Consider the following 14,860-nt stretch of genomic DNA (forward strand, 5'->3'; position numbering starts at 1 on the left):
TGCTGTGCAAGACTAGAATTAGCACATTATGTAAGCTTTGAGTGTAATTCCGAAAACAATTGTAACAATACAAAACTAATCTCTATTTGGTGCCTGATGGACTTTTCAGTAGCAGAATGCAGCTCCATGTTACACTGGACACATAACTGGCCTTGAATTTATAGGTGTTTTCATATAAATGCAATGTCACCTTCCAAAAGCAGTGTACCCTCAGACAGTGCTAAAGCCTAAGCAGCTGCACTTCCAAGTTCTGGGTTTGAACTTCTGCCACTCTCCAGTGAAAGGAGATGGGCCTGTGTAGACATTTTGGTTTAGTAGAGGTCCAGAGAAATGAAATCACTGCTATGACCTAATCCCTAGCCAGTACACTTAAGAATTCCACAAGAGCTTAGAAAAAGGTCTGATATTTAAAAAAAAAAAAACTTGTGAAAACTATGAGGAATTTGAGAAACTAGAAATGTGTATCTCTGTTACCAGTTGAAAAGATGTAAAGATTTCAGTCTAGTTTGTACTTACATTGGCTGTTTCACCTTGTGTTTCTAGGGTAAGCTTTATTTTATAAAGCTTTTTAGAAATCTGAAGTTGCCCTGTGGCTTAGGTACCCTGTACCATCATTTAGCCACTCTTCTTGCAGCAACAATGTGCATTTTAATATTAGACAAGTTCTTTTTCCCTTTAAAAAGATTTATTTTTATTGGAAAGTTAGGTATACAGAGAGGAGGAGAGACAGAGAGAAAGATCCATCCAATGACTCATTCACCAAGTGGCCACAACAGCTGGAGCTGTGCCGATCCAAAGCCAGGATCCAGGAGCCTCTTCTGGTTCTCCCATGCAGGTGCAAGGTCCCAAGGCTTTGGGCCATCCTCAATTGATTTCCTAGGGCACAGGCAGGAAGCTGGATAGGAAGCGGGGCTGTTGGGATTAGATCCGGTGCCCATATGGGATCCCACCGCTTGCAAGGTGTGGACTTCAGCCACTAGGCTACTGGCTACAACCACAGGCCCACAGTTCTTTTTTTTAAACAAAAATTTATCTGAATCTCATAGAATGGCAGTCACACAGAGAAAAGGAGATCTCCTCTTCACTGGCTCACCCCTGACCTCCCAAGTACCCATAGCAGTTAGCTCTGGACAGACTCGAAGAGTCAAGACACCATTCAGTTTTCCCAGGTGACAGGGAATAAGCCATCACTTCCTCCGAGGGTGTGTGTCAGCAGGAAGCTGGAAGCATTAACTGAGCCAGGATTCACACGAAGGCTGTCAGACGTAGAACATGAACGTGTTAATCAGCATCTTAACCACTGGATCAAAACCTGCCCCAGCAATAATCTATAGAAATAGATATATATATATATATATATATATCATATACATATGACACTGAAATAACATGTTTTAACTTAAGGAAAAAACTGTTTTAATCTCTCAAATATTTTATAGTTAAAATTAATATGCATTGATTGGGAAACATTTCATTGAGGACGAAATGGTTAAAGCTAATGCATTTGTATTTACAGTACTAGACTTTGAGTACCAGTACTTTGAGTAGTTTGAATAGATCTTTTCTTAAATCATATGGTTTAATGCCTCATAGCAGACATATTTTTATTCACTTGTATTTTGAAAAACGATAATACTGAAATTTAAAATTATTACCATTACTTTGTATTCATCTGCATTCAGATTTTACTTTAAAAGTCATTTGTACACATTTTGCACTAGTGATAGTGGAACAGATCTTTAATATTTGACTAAATTTTGTATGAATTTTTGGAAAAAATTTAATTTTTAAAACTTATGTGCATTATCTTACAAAATTAGTTTAATAACTGCTATGATCAGTAACAATTTCATTAACATGTATTATATTTCCTGAATGAATTTTCAGTTATACCACTTAAGGACTAAGGAAGAAAGCTTTTAACATGGTTTAACATAATGTGGATTTTGATTAAGAAAAATCTTCTTTACCAGGTATTTAAAATTGTAGTGATTCATCTTAGCTAAGCTACACCCTCCTTGATCAATCAAGAATGGCACCGGATTATTTCTTTTGAAAATGTTAACAATAATCTCCCTAGGTGCTGTAATTCCACAGTTGTCATAATGCAAAGTATGGTGTCAGAAAAATGTTACCGCTTCAATTGTTGGCATTGACTGCGGACTCGGCGTGCATATGGCCAGGCATCCACTGTGCATGCGTACACGCATGTTGATGCATGTTTCTGCATCCTTAGCAAGCAGTTTCAGAGACACAGTCCCTTTCCTCAGAATCACTTGCTTCTCTCACTGAGAAATGATGTCTCAAGTTCACGAAATGAGATAGATATTTGTGTAGATTTATGTCTACATGTGTGATGTATATTTACTACTTTCATGGAAATACATCATAAAAATTACTTGTTCTTTAGTTCTGTAAGAAGATATAAGAATGGGCTGAACATACGTACTGCACATATCAGAACTCTGTAACCATGCAGGAAGTTTATCTAGTAGAACACTTTAAGTCACTGGTGCTGATTTGCTATTCAACGTGAAATCAATTGCCCTGCCTGACTTTGTCCTTGAGAAATTGCTGAAGAAGGTGGATGGTTGAATTTTTAGCTATATTCCTATTAGAGAGAGATAGCTTTAGGTAGCTAATTTTAGGTATAAATAATGTAACAAATGACATTATTTGAAAAAAACCTATTCTCATACCATATATGTATATACATATTATATGTAGCCAAGAATACTAAATAGGTGAAATGTTTTGGAGAAACTACATTTGAAATTGAACAATGCCTAAAGCAAATTTATTAGTTTCAGATGGATATATATATTTTTAACGGCCAAGTAAATCAGTAGAGTATAGATTTTTGCTTAAAATATTTTTATAAGTACTCATTTATACATTATTCATTATTTTAAATAATACAATGTCAAACTGGCCATATAAATAGTAACTGTTGTGAAGACATGCATATTTAACATGATGTAACACCTAAAGCTTAATGATAAATTTCATGTGAATGTGTTATACTAATCATTTTATTCTTTGTAAAATATCCATGTAACATAGTTTCGATCACTCTGTAAAATTATCAAAGTGCATTATGTATTTTATATCATTTATTTCTACTTGCATAAAAGATGGGGAAGTAACATTATATGATAAATGTCAATAAAGTGAAGTGTAGTATGACCCGTGTTCAGCTTCTTGCCATTTAAATCTAAATCTTATTATATTACCTGTTTAAAAGACCAAAGCCATGAAAGAGATTTTGTCCTAGAAGAGTTGACCAGATCAATGGAAGACACTGGATCCATGCTTGGAACATATCTCATAGAATTGAAGAAAGCTGCTGTAAAGGGGCCTAGAAAGAACCTTTCTGTAGGCCACAGCACAGGAAGGCTTCACAAGGGATTAACTTCTGCCACACCCTGAACTAACCTGGCAGTCCAGGCAAGTTTACTCAGTTTTTACTTGTAAGCCACAATCCTCCTTGAGGGTTTTAAAGATGTACATGATTTCCAAATGTTAAGCGTGAGGAACTTGGTGATTGATGTAGTGCACAATCCAAAGTGGTAAGTATAAACATGGCAGGACACAGCAGGATTTAAAGACTAGGCAGTTGGAAACGTGGACTATAAAATCTACGCATTATGTATCAGGTACTGGTTATGTAATGCAGACACGTATATGACCAGTGCCATGGTTAAAGTATAGAGGGGAGAATGTTTCAGAAAATACAAAAGTGGTGAGAGAAGACTGGTCAGGAAAAGTAGGCTGCTTTCAAGAAGGGTGAAACAAAGCATCAGAAGGGAACAGCAAGAAGACTGTACTGAGATGTAAATGCAACAGATTTTGAGGGATGGTTCCTTGCTCTGTCTGAATAGATGATAGAGATTGTTGTATGTGATTAAAGAGAGCTATGTGTATAAAATAAAACAAGCCAGATGACAATGGGCCTTTGGATGCCAGGCTAGAAAGTCTGACCTTTGGACATTGTGAGCTTGATAAAACTAAGCGATTCTTGATCATGATACATAATTTTGACATCAGAGAAGAAAGTTTATAGGATGTGTATTTTATTGATTGTGCAAGATGCCCAAAAGTACAAAGGCAATAATAGTTGGAGGAAACACAAATCAATAGCTACATTTTACTTTTTACAGACTGCTGTTGTTGTAATCTGACTTTTGTAGTTTTAGTATGAGAGTCATGGTGGCTCTTTCAGGGCAGGCTCCTAGGTACTCATGTTCCAGGGAGATGTTGGCAGGTTAGGCACTGAGCTCTCTCGCGCTCTCTCGCGCGCTCTCTCTCTCTCTCTCTCTCTCTCTCACACACACACACACACACACATACATTTGCAGTTAAAATAACTTTTAAAAATATAGCTTAACAGATTGTGGTAATACTGTCCCAACTTTCTGATGTGTAGCAAACTATTCTGATTTGGCCAGACAGACGTGTTTTCCAAACTCACAAGAAAATAGACAAGCATAGCAAAAGGTGTGTATTTCTTTGAGACATAAATATTCATCAAAACACAAGATAGGAAAATTCATCTAGAAATTCAATAGCATCGAAAGGAAAGGTGTCAATTCATTAATAAGAGATGATACACTCTCTATCTAAAGGGATGCCAATCAGGCTTAAAGGAAGAAATAATAAATATCAGCATGAATGAATAGTTATGTTGGACTAGAACTAAAGACAGTTTGTAATATTGTATTTTTTATTCTGTCATCATTCATCAATGTTCAAGGTCACCCCCTCTTCAAAGAAATGCAACTATTTCCTTTCCTTTTTGTCACTCCAGCCTATGTTAAGATATTGGATTAGATGTCACATAATTATGCCAAAAGTTGGCTTCAGCTTGCCATGAATTTGTAATGCTTAATGGTCAAAGTACCATAAGTTGCACAGTCAAGTTTATTTTCTTGACCAAAAAAGTAGTCAAAAGACATAGGCTAACCATGAGGTTTTCTGGCATGGCAATGGGTATTTGAAATACGTCTGAGTGCAGCAATACCAACATCCAATTGAATTCTTGGAGCCGGGTTCTGATCACAGAACCCAGGTTCAGGAAGGAGTTGGTCCCACCAACACTTAACTCTTAAGATTCTTTACGCCCAGGAACTGTCCAGATTTCTACATGGATCTCTTGACTGTTAAGTGAATGCATGGGAGGATGTTTCAGGGCAGACTGGAGAGTTCACCATTGCTGCCCTTGACTAATGATGCTGGTCTCACTCAGGAGAGCTCTTTGCCATAGAAGGGATGAAATATGTTTCCAGAACTATGTGCTCCCAGTAAAAGGCGGTCATCGCTACATGATATAATAGAGTGCTCAGTTGAGGGCACTTTAATTCAAAGTGTTGAAGACAAGCAAGAACATAAATAGTGGCCAAAGAATGACTAAGGACAGGAAGGGACTGACTACCAGGAGACATTAGATCTCCTGAAAACTGCTTCTGCTCTAAATGACCACATGTTGGCTCAATCTGAAAATGTTTATTCCAGATACTAGATGTTAGCATGGTACCTAACTTTCACATGCAGGGATCTGGAAGTGGTAAGCTAAAAAAGAGGGAAAAAAAGTAGTCTCGATGATGATATGAAAAGAGATTTTGATATGTAGCTATTGATAAGCTTCACTGAATCATTTAAGACATCGATTGAAATCTTAGGATAAGATTTTGTCCATTTGTTTTTATCGTGGTGAGATGTACACAACAGAATTAATCATGTTCAAGCATGCAGTTCAATGGCACTTAATATTTTTATGATGTAGTATAGTCATTGCTTTATTGTCATTCCAAAACACTTTAATCACACTCAGATTTTTTAAATTAAACTTTATTTTGAGATCAATTCAGATTTATATTTTTGAAGGCAACTTGAAAAACAGTGAAAGAAAAGTCAAAGTTTTAGTAAATACTGCACACTCGTCAACATAAAAATAGTCCTTGAGGGCCCAGCATGGTGGCTCAATGGTTAAATTTTCACCTAGCAAGCATCAGGATTTCATATGGGCGCTGGCTGTCTTGTTTCTCATCCAGCTCCCTGCTAGAGGCCTGGGAACACACTACAGGACTGCCCAAAGCCTTGGGACCCTGCACCCATGTAGGAGACCCTGAGGAGGTTCCTGGTTCCTGGCTTTGGTTAAGCTCAGCTCCAGCCATTTCTGCCGTTTAGGGAATGAGTTATCTGATGGAAGATCTTTCTCTCTGTCTTTATTCCTCTGTATAAATTTGATCTGCCTTTGAAATAAAACATAAATCCTTTTTAAAAAGTAATAATCTATTACTTTTAAAAAATAATCTACTACCTATTATGTTTACTCATTCTGCTTTATACAAATATCACACAAAGATCATGCCCCACGTGGGCACAAAAGGCAAACTAAACCAAGCCAAAGCCAGTAGTTTCATCCTGCTCTCCCACATGACGGGTTTAAAAATGTGAACCATATTCTGTTCATTTCCCAGATGCATTAACAAGGAGCTGAATCTTAAGTGGAGTATCCAGGTACAAAATGGTGTCCTTATGCGATGCTGACTTAGCAAGCAGTAACTACTTGCTATGCCACAATTATACTCTAAGATGTTACCTTTTGGGGAAGGTAGGTAAACAGCAGACATGAAGTGCATAATTATTTACAAATGAATGCCATTCTATAGATCATCTCAATTAAATTTTAATTACAGAAAAGGTATTTCAAATAGTGGCTGAGACACCGCTTTGTATAACTGCACTATACTCCTATTAGAGTATGTAGTTCAATTCCAGTTGTGTTCCTAGTATGAGACCTGGATTGGTTTGTCAGTTTCTGGCCCCGGCCTGGCTCAGCTCTGCTGTTGTGGACATTTGAGGAAAGAACCTGACACTCTGTTTCTCTGCCTTCCAACAAAAAATATAAAATCTGTTAAATATTTTCCAATAAAAAAAGGTTTTATATGCCCCTTAAAATGGTAGTTTTCATGATTGGTTTAACAGATCTTTCTGCAAATCACTCTTTGAAGTAGAGTATATACATCTTTATTGTTTTTCTTATTTTTTCTGTCTCTTTTATTCATATAAAAATCAAATTGGATACCCTGTGGACAGCTGCGTGTTGAGCTTAGCTTTCTGCTCACTAGACGAACCCTTGAGAAACTGGTATTTTAGAACTAGTAGCAAGTCTGACCAGATGTGGAGTATAGTACCTGATTTAGAGTCCCACTAGCCATGCGACCATGGGCAAGTTGCTTTTTTAAGTCTCAGGTTCCTGAATTATAAAATTGTATCACCGCTTAATTAGCATAAGTTAAATAAGGTAACAAAGTGAGAAGTTAGCACAGAGTTTGGCAGCTAAAAGCATCAGATACTGTGTACTAAATAATGCAATATTAAAGTGTTATTATGAGGTTGGACTGAAATAGAGGTTGAAGAGAAAATCTATTCACCTGGAATGTTTTATCTGTACAGGTGATTGTGGTGTTTTTATCATTTTATTTTATTTGTTTGTTTATGTATTCAGCTATTTGTTGTTGGTGGGGAGGGGCCTAGAAAGGTGGGTTTGGGAAAGTTAGTTGTAAATTGAAAGCATGATACACCTTCTTAAGGAGTTTGAAATTTATTTCATGGGCAGAGGTGAAACTTTGAAGGTTTTCAAGCAGATGAACAAATTCCAAGACCATAGTGGTTACTTTCACCACATTGTGGTTAGAAAGCTGTTGTAATGAAGCCTGTGTGGTGGTGCAGCATGTTATACTACCTCAAAGCCAGCACCTTATATCTGCGTGGGAGTCCTGACTAGTTCACTTTCAGTGCAACTCCCTGTTTGTGTGCCTGAGAAAGCAGTGGAAGATGACCCAAGTCCTTGGGCCCCCAAAACCCATATGGGAAACCTGAATAGAGGTGCAGGCTTGTGACTTCAGCTTGGGCCAGCTGCAGCCAATGCTACATCTGGCTAGTGAACCAGTCAGTGATTGGAAGATATCTCTCTGTCCACCTATCAAATAAACAAATATGTTCTTAAAAATAACCAAAGCTGGTGCAGTAATCCAAATAATATTTCTCAGAATAAAATTATGTTTTGAAGTCAAGCCCATTATAATCACTTGAAGAATTAAATCTCATGGATATCATTTTTAAATAAGCTTTCCAGATTTTTTTTTAACACACTTGGGTTTGAAAATAATGGCCTAAAATGAAGTAATGGAATTCTCAACTGGGTATTACAATAAAGAATGTTGGGTGAATTCAGAAATATCTAGGAGGTAAATTTGCAGGACTTGCTAAGACGTAGGAAGTTGGGGAGGTGAATTACAGGAAAAAATTGGGAGGTTACTAAATTTCTTGGATAATTCGTTCCCATAATAAGAGATGATATGATGATTTCAAATAAGGGGTGGAGAAGGAAATACATACACTTCAAAATGTTGTATAGAAGATATCCAAATGGAGGTAAGTCAATAGTCCTTTAAGTTAAAAATGGAGATTGAGGGCAGGTGATATGGTGCAGTAAATTGAGTTACCCATTGGGAAGCCCATATCACTTACGACAGTATCAGGAATTGAATCCTGCCTCCAGTTCTGATCTAACTTCCTGTTAATATATTTGGGCACATGTACTTGGGTTGCTGTCACCCACCCGTCTGCCACCCGTGTGGTAGACCCATATGATGTTACTAACTCCTGGCTTGGGCCTGGCTCAGCTCTCACTGCTGCTGGTATTTAAACAGTGAATCAACAGATAGAAGATTCTCTCTCCCACACCATGAGAGAAAATCTGTCTTTCAAATAAATTGGGATCTAATAAAGATCTTAATAATACATGCGAAAAATCAAGGCGACCCACATGAAGTACATTGTTGGAGTAACAGAGAGCTGAAGATAAGACTCTGGGAATTAAAACATAAGCCAAAGAAAAGGTTCTGTGAGTGAAATCCACAGCGAATATTTGAAATGATGGGGTGGAGATCCATAGAACTGCGTGATCACAGATGTCCAGAAAGTACAGTCTAAAGGGAGAATTATCAAGCACTTAGATATTGTAAGTATGTCAAGATGTTAGGACATTTGGCCTTTGTTTTACTTTTACTTTCAGCATTTTGTTAAATTTCAAAATGTTACTTGACTTTTGTATGATCAGAAACTTAAAAGAAAGATATATATCAATTTATCCCACCAGCTACCCACAGCTTAGGGCTTTTGTGAACAATTGGCAATATCCAGTTTAATCCAATTCTGTATGTAAATGATAGAAACCAAGTGACCAGATTCACCACAAAAGAAAATGTACGAAAAAATCCACCAGCTATGAAATAGTCTAAGTGGATCTTGTGAGCAAGGGCTAGCCTTTTGGGTACTACATTAAGATGTTATGAGAAACTTCTCTTCATCTCTTAACTTTGCTCTCCCCTATCTTGCTCCATCTTAAACCAGCATTCCTATAAATACATCAAAGTGTTCCTTAACTTCGCTAAGCAGATCTATTTTCACATACCAGCCTCAGAGTTCCAACAGTTGCCACCCAAATGCCTACCTCTGAAGGATGTGTCTAGACTCAGCCATGAGGTTTCCCCTAAGCCAATCAGTAGAGTCAAGTCAAATGTCACTGACCAGCCTTACATGACAGTCTGTCTCTAGATTGACAGAGAATTGTTCCAGATGAGCTTGTAATTACCGGAAGCAGGAATGGATGCCAAGCAGGCGTAAGCAACAGATGGCCCTCAGAGCAGGACTGGAGTATCCATGTGCCTGTATTCACTCTGTGCTTCAGCTTGCATTGACCAGCCAATCAGTGTGCTTTCTCCTCTGTGAATTACTGATCTTTAAAAACTTGAGCAGGAAAGTAATTATCTTTAGAGGAGATCCTTGATGCAGAATCCAAGCTACAGGAGGTTATATATTGAGCAGGAGAACCAAAAAGGCAAAGAAACTGCAGATCAGTTTCCTTTGAAAGTTGCTGAGAAAGGGAAAAAAACAGAGCTGGAGGTTTTAGCTTCTTGGCAGGATTCTGTTAAGATTTATGTTTCTCTTAAGAATGAAAAACGTTGCATATTTTTTCCATATAGCTATAAGTTAAAATGCTTCTCAAAATAAGGGTATATAAAAATTCAGGTCTTGCATTTTTTTGTTCTGTGAAATTTCATTTGGCTTTGACTCTTGGAGATACATTACTGTAGGTTTGCCATTTGATCTTGACCTTGATACAGATCATGGTTTTTGAGAAAATGGTTTAAGTTTAATGAATATTTGGCAAGTTGATCCAAACATGAACCTCATGGTTTATATCACATATCCTTCATGACTGAAAAGCAGTATTTAAATAATACAGGGTTTAATATAAATATATATATATATATACATATATATATTTATTATACACATTTGTGGTGTAACACAGATGATTAAGCCAACTGCTTTCTGAATCCAGTATTAAAGTACCTGGGATTGAGTTTTGGCTAATCTACTTCTGATCCAGCTTCCTGCTAATGTGCCTAGGAGGCAGCAGGTAACAGCCCAAGCATTTGGATTCCTGCCACCTGCGTGAGAGGGTTCTGGTGTCCTGGTGTTGGATAAGCCCAGTCCTGGATGTTTGGTGTTTTCAGACATTTGAGTAGTGAACCAATAGTTGGAAGTCCTCTCTCTCTCTCTCTCTCTCTCTGTCTGTCTCTCTCTCTCTGTGTGTATGCACATATGCCTGTCTCCCTTTCTGTCACTTTGCCTTTCAAATAAATATTTTAACATGAATTGCAAAATTACAGTCCATGTAAAAAATACTCCTCAAATGTGCAGTGCAAAAATCTTGAGCACACATGTTTGAATTCAGATCTAAACAATGCATGGAGTGTGTTGACCTGCGTTTTTTCCTGTCTACTCCATTTCTAATAAAAATAAAAACTTAGGAGTAAAAGAAACAGATGATGATGAGCAGGGAAGCAATTACTTCATAGGCTAAAAAGCAAAAATCCAGAAATAATAGCATACTCTGCCATTCTAAGTAGAAGGAGATGATCAAAAGCCGCCATCCAGTGTTTTCATGTCTGATGCTATGAATCATGAAAGATGGGTAAGAGGTACTGCCTATGGCTTTTTTTTTCCAGCATTCAACATGCCTTTCAAGCATCCGTGGAGTGATTTTAGCCCACTGTTATTTTATTCTTCCACTGGAGAGGAAAGAGGATAAAAGAACTCTGAGTTTCATTTTACTCAGGACCGTTTCATCAAAGTTGATGACATAAACTCAACAGCTATTGGATGCCTGAACTCTGGGCAGTCAACTACCCTAGATTCCAAGTGCTGCCATACTTGTCTTCAGAGAAGAGGCAGAATGAAAAGAGAAATTTTTGTTGACATTAACACTTATTTTGAAAATAATCAAGAGAACATGAGTATTTGAGAAAACTTTTTTAAAAAAGCAAACCCCGTCTACCAGAACTCTGCCAGAGCTCTGAAATGTCATAGTTGAATAACACCTCCGTTTTCAAAATCAGAAACATCATTATGTCAAAAAATAGAGACAGTGGAAAAATAACCTGCAAGGATGTACGCGGATGATTCTAGCAAGATTTTTTTCACACTGAAGGCAGATTGAATTATATCTTTGCAAAACGAGTGCCTCTGATTCTGGCAGACTGAGAGTGGTGAGGCCTAGTGGGTTGCATTCACCATGTTTCTTTTATTTTTTTTTTTTTATATTCTGAGGCTTTGAAAACTCAGAACTTGCTGACCCTGGAGGAGCCACACCATCTGCACCCAGTGGAGATGATAAGCAACTCCCCCACTAGTTGGTTTTTGACATAGAAACTAGAGCCCACACTCCCAGGTCAGTCTCCCTGTGCCCTGGTAGGAGCAGCAACAGGCAGTGGTAAATGAGGAATTGCCCTGACCTTAGAGCCCACTGGAATTATTCAGTGTGTGTAGAGGAAAACTTGTAGTTTGGACAGGTGGAAGAAACAAGATCCAGGCCAAAGGATTCATCAGGAATCAGTATTCCTAAAATTTATTGGATACTAGCTCTTGGAAGATCTTTCCTTGCACCATCCCCTAGAGGCTGCAAACGTAACCTTGGAAAAAGCATCTGTGAAGATCTGATTATGTTCAAAATCTTGAGAAGTGACCATTCAGGAATATCAGGATTATTATAAGAACAGAGCAGAAAGATATCTGAAACACAGGAGGAAAGATACTAATTGAAAAAAAGGGGACACATAAAATCAAGTATTGAATGAATTCACCTGTTTACAAAGTTAAAAAATGTCAAACTCACAGTAACTGAGAACAGACAGGTGGGTTCTGGAAGCTGAGGGGAAAGAGTAAGGGCAAACAGAACTCTACTCAAAGGCCATGAAGTGATGGGAATGTGTTCTGAGATCATAAGCACGCAGGGTAATTAGAACAATGAGTTGTATAGTTGGAAGCTACTATGAGTACATGTGCTCTCATTTTTGGTTGATGTTAATTAGCTTGATTGGAGTAATCCTAATATGTCTGTACATTAAAACACCGTGCTCTATACCTTAAATTACACAGTATTTATTTGTCAATTACTACTAAATAAAGGAGGAAATAAACACAAGTAGGTACACCTAGTTTGAAGAACTAATCAAGGAATACCTGAAGCTCATAAAACTGGAAGGGAGAAGAATCTTATGTTTGAACTTCTGACCTCCTGATGTATCAGAAAATAAAAATCCATTGTTTTAAGTCACCACGTTGCAGAAATTTACTTCAGCAACCTAGAAACCCACTTATAATCTTGTGCTTACTGACCTAGTATGATTGAGAGGCCAGGCTGAAGCGTGTTGTACCTGCTAGAACGGGGATCTGGATTAACCACAGTGAAGACGCCTTAGGGCAACACTGCCTACGTTCTCCCCTTTCTTCTCATCTACAACCAGCCTATCTTTATATTTAAAACTTTAGTATAAATTGAAATTTTATTTCCATGTATTTATAGGGTGTTCAGGTGATGTTATGATTTATAAATACAGTTTGTTTCTCTTTTATTTTGTTAAAAGGTTTATTCTGTATTTTTATTGGAAAGACAGGTTTACAGAGAGAAAGAGAGACAGCAAGATCTTTCATTCACTGATTCACTCCCCAAGTGACCACAATGGCCGGAGCTAAGCCGATCCGAAGCCAGGAGGCAGGAGCTTCTTCCAGGTCTCCGTTATGCGTACAGAGTCCCAAGACTTTGGGTCATTCTCAACTGCTTTCCCAGGCCACTAGCAGGGAGCTGGATGGGAAGTGGAACAGTCGGGAAACGAACTGGCGCCCAAATGGGATCCCAGTGGGCACAAGGCTAGGATTTAGCAACTGAACCATTCTGCTGGGCCCTATAAATATAATTTGTTATAATCAAATGAAATTTATTTTGTAGCCTTTTTAAATGTTCTATTGCTAACTATATTCACCATGCTGTACACTAGGCCTCAAAAAAAAAAAAAAAACACCTTACTTCTTCCATGTGGGATTTTGTACTCTGAGCATTATTTTCCCACTCAATCCCTAGTCTCTGTAGTTACAATTTTTATTATTTGTGTTAATTTGGTTGCTCCTTTTTCCAAATATACGTGAAATCATGCCAAGTGTGTCCTTCTGTGTGATTTAACATAATGTTCTCAAATTCTATCCATATTGTCACAGTTGAAAGAATTCCTTCCTATAAGGCTGAATAGTATCAATTACATATATATTCCCCCTTGTCGTTATCCACTCAGCTATTCATGGAATTTTTGATGACTTGTTTGTTTATTTGAAAGTCAGTGTGTGTGGGGTGTGTGTGTGTGTGTGTGACAGAGAGAGAGAGAGAGAGAGAGAGAGAGAGAGAGAGAGAGAGAGAGAGAAAGAGAGAGAGAAATTTTCCATACTCTAGTTCACTAATGGCTGCAATGGCCAGGCTCTAGACCAGGCAAATGGGTCTCCCATGTAGGTCGCATTTCCCAAATACTTGATCCATCCTCTGCTTTTTTCCCCAGGCCAGTAGAGGGGGATAGATTGGAAGTGGAGCAGCTAGAATACAAACCAGTGTCTATATTGGATGCCAGCATTGTGTTTGGTGGCTTTACTTGCAATTCCACAATGTCAGCCCCTGATGGATTCTTACATTGATCCTGTAACTTAGTTATTGTCAATACTACTGCCACGACTGCTAGAATACAGACATATCTGACAAGCTGACTTGAAATCTTTCTAGTGAATCTCCAGACATTAATTACTGTATCCCTTTCAAAGTACTTACCAACTATAGCCATTTTCTAGGGAAAGATACAGCTTTTTGTCCCTTTTGCTCCTTGTCTCAGAGTATTAAGAAGCCAGAGGGAAAAAAATTCTTTACAAAGACAGAAAGATGAATATAATAATCCTACAAACTCCCTTAAAGTCTTATACTATACTTCTTGATTTGTTTGAAGTTATTTTATCTGGAACTATTACTTGGCGTAATATTTTTTTCTGGATTTTTGGAGTTATAATCACTGCCTGCCTGGTGCATAGTCTTACTTGGGCTTCATCTAATAACTTTTAATTCTATGACATTGTGTTTAGTATCAGAATTAATTTTTAATTTTATTTTCTACTTATATTAGTTTAATAATCAACATTAGGATCTTAAGGGAAGAGCAACGTTTAGTCATTACTACTATCAACACTACGGTAAAACACTGTGAAATTCTTCCAACTTTGTTCTTTCTGATCAAAGTTTAAGCCTGTGTGGTAAGTTCTATCTGATTAGGGTCATAGTAAAAACTCTGCCAATCACTACATCAAAATTCTCACATCATGTGCATTTGTTGATGCTCTAGGAAAATACTCCACCTTGCATGTTCAAACAGCTGCATGAAATAGTGCAGCAAAGAGACATACATGCATGCAACAA

This window comes from Ochotona princeps, chromosome 9, assembly GCF_030435755.1.
Source record: "Ochotona princeps isolate mOchPri1 chromosome 9, mOchPri1.hap1, whole genome shotgun sequence".
NCBI lineage: Eukaryota > Metazoa > Chordata > Mammalia > Lagomorpha > Ochotonidae > Ochotona > Ochotona princeps.